This window comes from Callospermophilus lateralis, chromosome 9 (genome assembly GCF_048772815.1).
Source record: "Callospermophilus lateralis isolate mCalLat2 chromosome 9, mCalLat2.hap1, whole genome shotgun sequence".
NCBI lineage: Eukaryota > Metazoa > Chordata > Mammalia > Rodentia > Sciuridae > Callospermophilus > Callospermophilus lateralis.
In genome coordinates, this window is record NC_135313.1 from 43,100,937 (window position 1) to 43,108,495 (window position 7,559).

A 7,559-nucleotide genomic window follows, 5' to 3' on the forward strand; every position below is an offset into this window, starting at 1 on the left:
TCTAAGTGTGTGGGGTGAAAGGAGTGCCACCAGAATCCTAATGCCAAGCTCTATGAACATGCATTTCCTGCCCCATGATTAAGAGGAACAGATTCTAACCTGCAAAATGTATGGTCTGAAAAGGAGTCTGCTTCCTCCCTCTTTTCTGCTTTTTGAGCTTATCCTGCCCATCACTCCAAGTGGCAAGTGACCTAGTTAGCTGAACTCCTCACATCAGACCATCCAGATTAGTCACTGTTCATTCTACTCCACCCCTCCTTTTTTTCTGCCTTTTTTTTCTCTTTCAGCAAATCCTATTTCCTTTCCTTTTCTTTCATTATTACCCACTCTCCTTTGTCTAATTTTTCTTCTCTTTCATTGTAAGAGTAGAAAATATTTGCTACTTAGGAAATGGAATGATTCAAAATAAAGATGTTCTGCCAATCTACTAAAGAAGATCCATAGAAGAAAAATACATAAATGGTGCAGAAACAATTCCCTTCTTGAGTCAATGTGTAAATTTCAAAATTGAAAACACATTTATCAGAGTTTAGAATAATGAGTAAAACTCATTTGTTAAATCACTATCAAATTTCAGATTACCATTTTCACATATTTATGAAATCTTTTGGGATCTGTCAAAAATATCACCATAGTGATTTTCCCCCTCCCCCATCTATTGCTATTCCAGTTTTTGTTTTTTATGAAAGCACTTCCCACCATATGCCAGATAACTCACTCCATCACTGAGTAAAGGTACTGATGGGCTAATAACCTGCCAGTGGGACCAGCAAAGTAGTCTGCTGGGATGATGAAGGCGAGAATTTCCAAGAAAGGCTTCACTTTTATATGCAAGATATGGAAGCAGAGGTAGACCCCCACATTTGGTCACAGTTGTATGAGGATCCAGTGTCAGTCCCATGACACACTTTTCAAATTACAAACAGAAAATCTGAAGGACAAAGTTCAACAAACTGAGAATAATGAAGTAGAAAACTGAAAAGAGCCCGAGTTCCTGGTGACATGCTTAAATTACTAGATCAATTTCTTTTGGGACTTAACCTCCATGTGACTAATAAATGTTTCATTGCTTAAGATATTTTTAGTTGTACGTTCTGTGACTTGTAACTGGAAACATCCTAACAATACATATCCTAGTAATACAGGTAGAATTATTGACTGTTGATAGGTCATAGCAGGGGATGAAAAGTAACTGAAATGTACTAAATAATAATTATTATTCTTTTCATCTAATTTTAGAGACTTAGAGTGTGGGCAAAAATATATCTAATTTCAAGTAGATAGATATACTTAATAGGCAAAATGTGATTAATCACATTAGCAAAAATTAGAAATATATTAAGAGAATTATTTATACATTTCACTTCCCATGACCTGTTTTGAGACGTGACTAATCTAGAAATTATGATTTTGTTATAGAAACAGTTCAACAGATAGACTCTCTTGTGTCAGTTTTCTTCATAAAATAAAGTATTAGGTGCATCCAGGTTATAAATTTTTTCCCAAAGGCTTCTTACATTTTCTTGGACATTGCACTCCTATGATCAACACTAACATCCTAGAAATATAAGGAGAGAAAATCCATATAACAACTCTAAGATATGCTTGGATCTAGCCAGATATAGAATACAAAGTGACATAAAACTGGAAATAAAGGCTAAACTTAAAAAAAAAGGAAAGGAAAAGGAAGAGAGAGGGAACATATAAGAAAATGTGAAACTTGTATTTATCTGCATCTACCAAGCTCCCCCCATCCCTTTTAAAAAATATCTGAGTTATTTCCAAAACCATGTGAGTGAAAGTAGATTGAAGAATTTTCTGGATAGAATGTGACCATTAGGGATACTCTGACATGCATGAAGAGGAACTGAAAACTAGAAGAAAAAATTCCTATTTTGTAACTAAATTGAAGATCTCCTGAATCATACATAAATATTTTTCATTTTAAATAAACGTCAATAAAGACAGTTAAAGAATGTAAATTAAATGGATATCTGTTATTTTTAGCTTTCTCTGAAAGAAAAAAAAACTTTACAATATGATTCACCTTCTGTCTATACAAATCTCTTTAACAGAAATTTCCCCAGTGTAAAACAAAACAAAACAAAACAAAAAACAAAACCACAAGCAGCAGCAACATAGATTATGCAGAATGGCTGATTAAGAAAAATACTTCCTAAGGGTGTGATGGTTGCAAAGAAAATTTGGCAGAAGCTCCATAAGAATTAAATGAGGTGAAAGAGCAGGATTGGATGGTGTCCAGGCAAGGAATAAACGAGGGTTCTAATGCTGGAAAAATGTATTTAAAGTGCAATCTTAAACTTACTTCAATTTAACCCTATTTCTTTTTCTTGTTTTTAAATTTTGAAAACTTAACAGATAACTAATGACCAATATTCTGTATCCTAATTCTTTAAGTGTATTCATTCAAAGCTGTAACTATTCAACCTTTCAGTTTTTTCAGATTAACAAATTATACCTTTCTATTCTCATTGATACCATATTTTTAGCCACCAGTCACCAATTACTTGTCACTTGAATTTTTTCCCCATCACTAAGTAATCAGAAGACTGCCTCATCATAGATATAGATTCCTAGGCCACATATGAGACCCACTGAATAAAAATGTTTAGAAATAGAACTCCTGTCCAAAACAAAATTTGAACTACTGCTTTAAAGAATTCTCCAACTCTCAATTTACAGGAGTTACCAATTATTATTATTATTATTATTATTATTATTATTTTACCAAGGGCTCTAGCAATTTATTATAGAGGATATATATATAGATAGATAGATAGATAGATAGATGTATATACATATATATAGATAGATAGATATAGATAGATAGATAGATAGATGTGAGTGTTATATGTGATTTATACAATATATTACCATACATGTTACATATATTCCATATGTATATATTTTTCAGTACTGGGGAATGAACCCAGGATATTCTACCATGCAGCTACATCTCCAGGCTTTTTTTTGAAGACAGGGTTTCACTAAGTTCCCCAGGCTAGCCTCAGCATTGTGAACCTTATCTCACACTCCTGAGTAGCTGGGATTACAGGCACGTACCACCATTCACAACTTTATATTACTTGTTTCTTAATAAATCATATTTATTTTACTCCTTCTCAATATTATTCATTCATGCTGAAAAATTATGTTAGTTTTAATATGACTCAGTTGTTATTAAAATTAGACAATTATTATATAATAAGTCAATGCTAAAACATTTCCTAAATGAAATATGTTAAGAAAAACATAATTCAACAAGTCAACGTCTATTTTCATTCTTTTATTCTTTCCTTTTATTTAGAAGACTTGGCAGTCTATTATTGGTTGTGTTTGTTTAGGAAGAAATGGTGACATACAGCCTCTGTAATCTGTATGGCATTAGCCAGTACCATTGCAGTTATAGATTAAATCTTTATGAAAGGACACAAAAATAGTAGAACTTTTCCTATTTTGTTCCAACTCATTTAATTAAATGTTCTATCTAGAAACCAAGTTAAAGCTCCTAAATAATTTCTGACATGAACTGGATTTTTCTTCTGATTCATAATGACTGATTATAACCCTACAGCAGTTATAGAAAATTAATTAGTTATAAAGAACAAGAACTCTAGAAATAAAAATGCAGAGGCTGAAAATTGAATTGTCATCTTTTTATACTGCATGAATATAGTCTGACAAAACTAAAGAAATTAGGTCACTAAAATAATATTTTAAGAGTATCTTTATTATACATGGTTTTCTCATCAATATCTATAATTCATATTACAATATGAATTATATTAGTCTGTACATATAATGCTTTATTTCTGATTACAAGTTTGCCCAAACTGCTACATGTTGTCAAGCATGAAACTTGTAAAAGTTCAAAGTTTAGTCCATGGTCCTAATACTTTTGAATTACTTGGGGACTCAATCTCTGGAGAACATATCCTAGGAATCTGTACTTTGCTGAACATTTATTACTGCACACTGCTGCCAGTATTCTGACAAGGATGCCAAGGTCTTCACTAGCTATGAGATGCAGATGCTCCAAGATGCCATATTTCATCCTTTCTTGGAATTTATTAGAGTCAACAGTTAGGATCCATAAGCACAAGTGAGCAACTACTTTAAAGAGGGGATGAATTCTATCCCTTTTAAAACCATCTCTTTGGTGTAGAAATGTACGAGCTAGTGACAGTATCCACTCACAATTGCTTTACATCATCCTGGAAAATTTAGTGATTATTCCAGCAATTACCATATTGAATCACTGATGGACAGATTTTTATGTTTTCTAATGGAGATAAGAAAGCAAGCCTGTAATAATACCCCAGAAGACTCTGAACAGAAGATTCTGCAGGTGCCCTGTTTATGTAGATTTTTAAAAATTTAGTTTTAATCACTATAGTTTATCGCCTAGAAAAAGGTACATGAATTTCAGTAGAGCTTAAAAACAATAAACAGCAAGAATGAATTTCTTATGGGAAGGAAGCAACTATACATGATGGTGTCAATGGACCCCAGAGCCTCCCTAAAGCTGACTACATTTTCGATTCTTTCTTCCTGTATTTCTCCTCCTCCTCAGTGTCTTTTTTATGTCATTGCCATTGTCAACACAAAGCTTAGACATATTGCACACCTATTAACACCTCTGATATTCTGGCCTAAGCACTCTGTAACTCTTTATATAGCTGAACTTTGACTTCAAAATCTTTATTAAAGATTAAGTATAGTGTTTTTCTAAACTGTGTGCATAGGATGTTCAGAGATTTTATTGGGGAAAAATAATTATTATGGCTTAAACGTTGATGGAGTACAAACAAAAGCCAAATGTTTCACCTATAATTTTTCAATACCCAAGAAAGATTATTAGTGGAAATGATACAGAATTAGAAGGGTAAAACAAGTCAATCCTTGGTTTTAAACACTGGGTTGGGAAAGTTATACTAGTTTTGTATTAGCTATCTATTGCTGCATGACGAATTAAGTCTTAGGTGAAAATGATAAACATTTTCTCACACTTTTTGAGGGTTAGGAATCTAGGAGCAGATAAAATAGGTTGTTTTGTCTTAGGATCTCTTACAAGGATGCAATCCATGTGTCAGCCAGGGCTGAAATCATCTCAAGGCTCTTATTGGGAAAAAACCCACTTGCACATTTAGGTTTTGCCACCGGGATGCCCCTCCCAGCATGTTAGCTGGCTTTCCTCAATGCAAGAAATTGTGTGTGTGTGTGTGTGTGTGTGTGTGTGTGAGAGAGAGAGAGAGAGAGAGAGAGAGAGAGAGAGCGCATATTGAAGTTGGAAGCCACAATCTTTTATAATCTAATCTTGGAAGTGACATTTAATCATTTCTTCCACATACTATTCATTAGGAGTGAGTCAATATTTCCAGCCCACACTTAAGGGGAGGGACTTATATAAGGGCATGATAACCAAGAGGTGGAGAGGATCATTGAAAGCCATCTTAGAGGCTGCCTTATAATGTTTCTTTACTGTAGGAATTTTAAAATACAGTCATGTGTCACTTAATTAGGACATGTTCTGAGAAATGTATCATTTGGTAATTGTGTCATTGTGTGAGCATCCTAAGAGTGTATTTATACAAATCTAGATGGTAGAGCCTACTACACATCTAGGCTATATCTATATACCTTTGTTTATGCAGTTTATCATTGACTAAAACATCATTCTGCATCATATGACTGTATTTAATATGTAGTTTACCATTGTAAACATCTATGGGGCATGGTGCAGTAAGTTATACTTTTCAAACTCTAATTTAAAGTCCTTCCATCTGTTCTTATGCTGCCAATTTATATATCCACCTAGGATTTTAAGGACTTGCTGCCCAAGTTATGATTGATCCTTGGACCAGACAGTTTATTAGAAACACAGACTCTCAGGTCCCACCTTAATCCACTGATTTATAAAAAATATTCCTTATCTTGGCATCAGCATCTACCTTTAGATATTAATATAATAATTCATCTTTCTTTTGATTGGTATTCATATGGCATATCTTTCCCCAATCCTTTCTTTTTAACTTGTTTAAATCCTTATATTTCAGGGTTTCTTGTAGACCTTTTTTGTTTTTTTGGTAGATTGCATAAATACACTTAGTTGACAATGTCTGCCTTTTAATTGGGGTATTGAGGCCATTTACATTTGATGTGATTATAAATATAGTAGAATTTAAATTTACCATCTTTTTAATTGTTTTCTATTTGTCAATTTATTCTCTAACCTTTACCCCCTGTATTTTTGCTTTTTTAGGTCATTTTATTATTCCATTTTATCTTCACTATTAGTTGATGAATTACATTGTTTTTTAAGATAGTGTAGTGTTTGGTCTAGGTTTTTATAAAATGTTTAAAACAATTTATTTAATAGTATTATAGAAAATAAAGATTATTTCCATGCTTTTTTTTTAAAAAAAATATATATATATTAGTTGTAGTTGAATACAATACCTTTATTTATTTATTTTTATGTGGTGCTGAAGATCTAACCCAGGGCTTCACGCATGCTAGACGAGTGCTCTACCACTGAGCCATAACCCCAGCCCGACTTCCATGCTTTTTGATATTATAAATAATGCTGTGATTAATATTTCTTTCTTTTGTTTCTCCTACAATGGTGTCTTTGTTTTTAAGGATTAATTTACAGGAGAGGGATTACTGGTCAAAATGCATTAATTTTTTAAGGATTTTGCCACATGTTAAGTTATTCTCCTGAAATGTTGCACCAGTATATTCCCTCTCAAAAGTTTTTCTGCTGGTTCTTCTCTCTAATCACAAACTAACCATGGAGCACTGTTAAGGAAACTCTCAGGACCACATCAATAGTGCCTGTAAATGTTCAGCATTCTCTTTCCCTTTCTATTGTGCCCATAAGTTCCTGTGGGGAAGGGTGCTTAAGTACAGAAAACCCTGTTGGTCCTTGGCAGGTAGTAAGATGATAAGAAAGGAAAGGGAAGAAATAGGGGGAGAGGGCAGCCTTTCCTAAAACCTTACTACCCAATATCTGGTTTCTCAGGCTGGCAGTCTTATATCAAAGATGAAGTAAAAGCCTTTAGTATTAGTAACTCCAGGTACAAACTTTGATCAGCTCTCTTAGATGAATTACTTTCTGTTTTCTCATTTAAAATTATTATATATCAATAATATTGGTAATAAATAGGGAAGAATATATTTTGCTGATACTAAAATGCATTTTCTCTCCTTTTAACATATCTGAAATAGGGATGTATCACGCACTGATGATTTTAAAGTTTTTTACAACTGTGCATTGTATTGTTTTTCCTTAGTGGTTGTGGTAAGCAGAATTATAAAAATGACCCTCCAGTGACACTTCTTCTTATATGATCAGCTACTCTTCAGTGACTAGAACCTATCCATGCAATGAAATCTCACTTCAGTAAAGACCTATACTATGTAGCAAAAGAGAAATTTCCTGATAGGCCTGTGGGAACCATCAGTGCCCTGAAAGGCAGTGAGTTTTTCTGGCTGGTGGGAAAAGGGGAAGTCAGACAGATTTATAGCAGAACAGA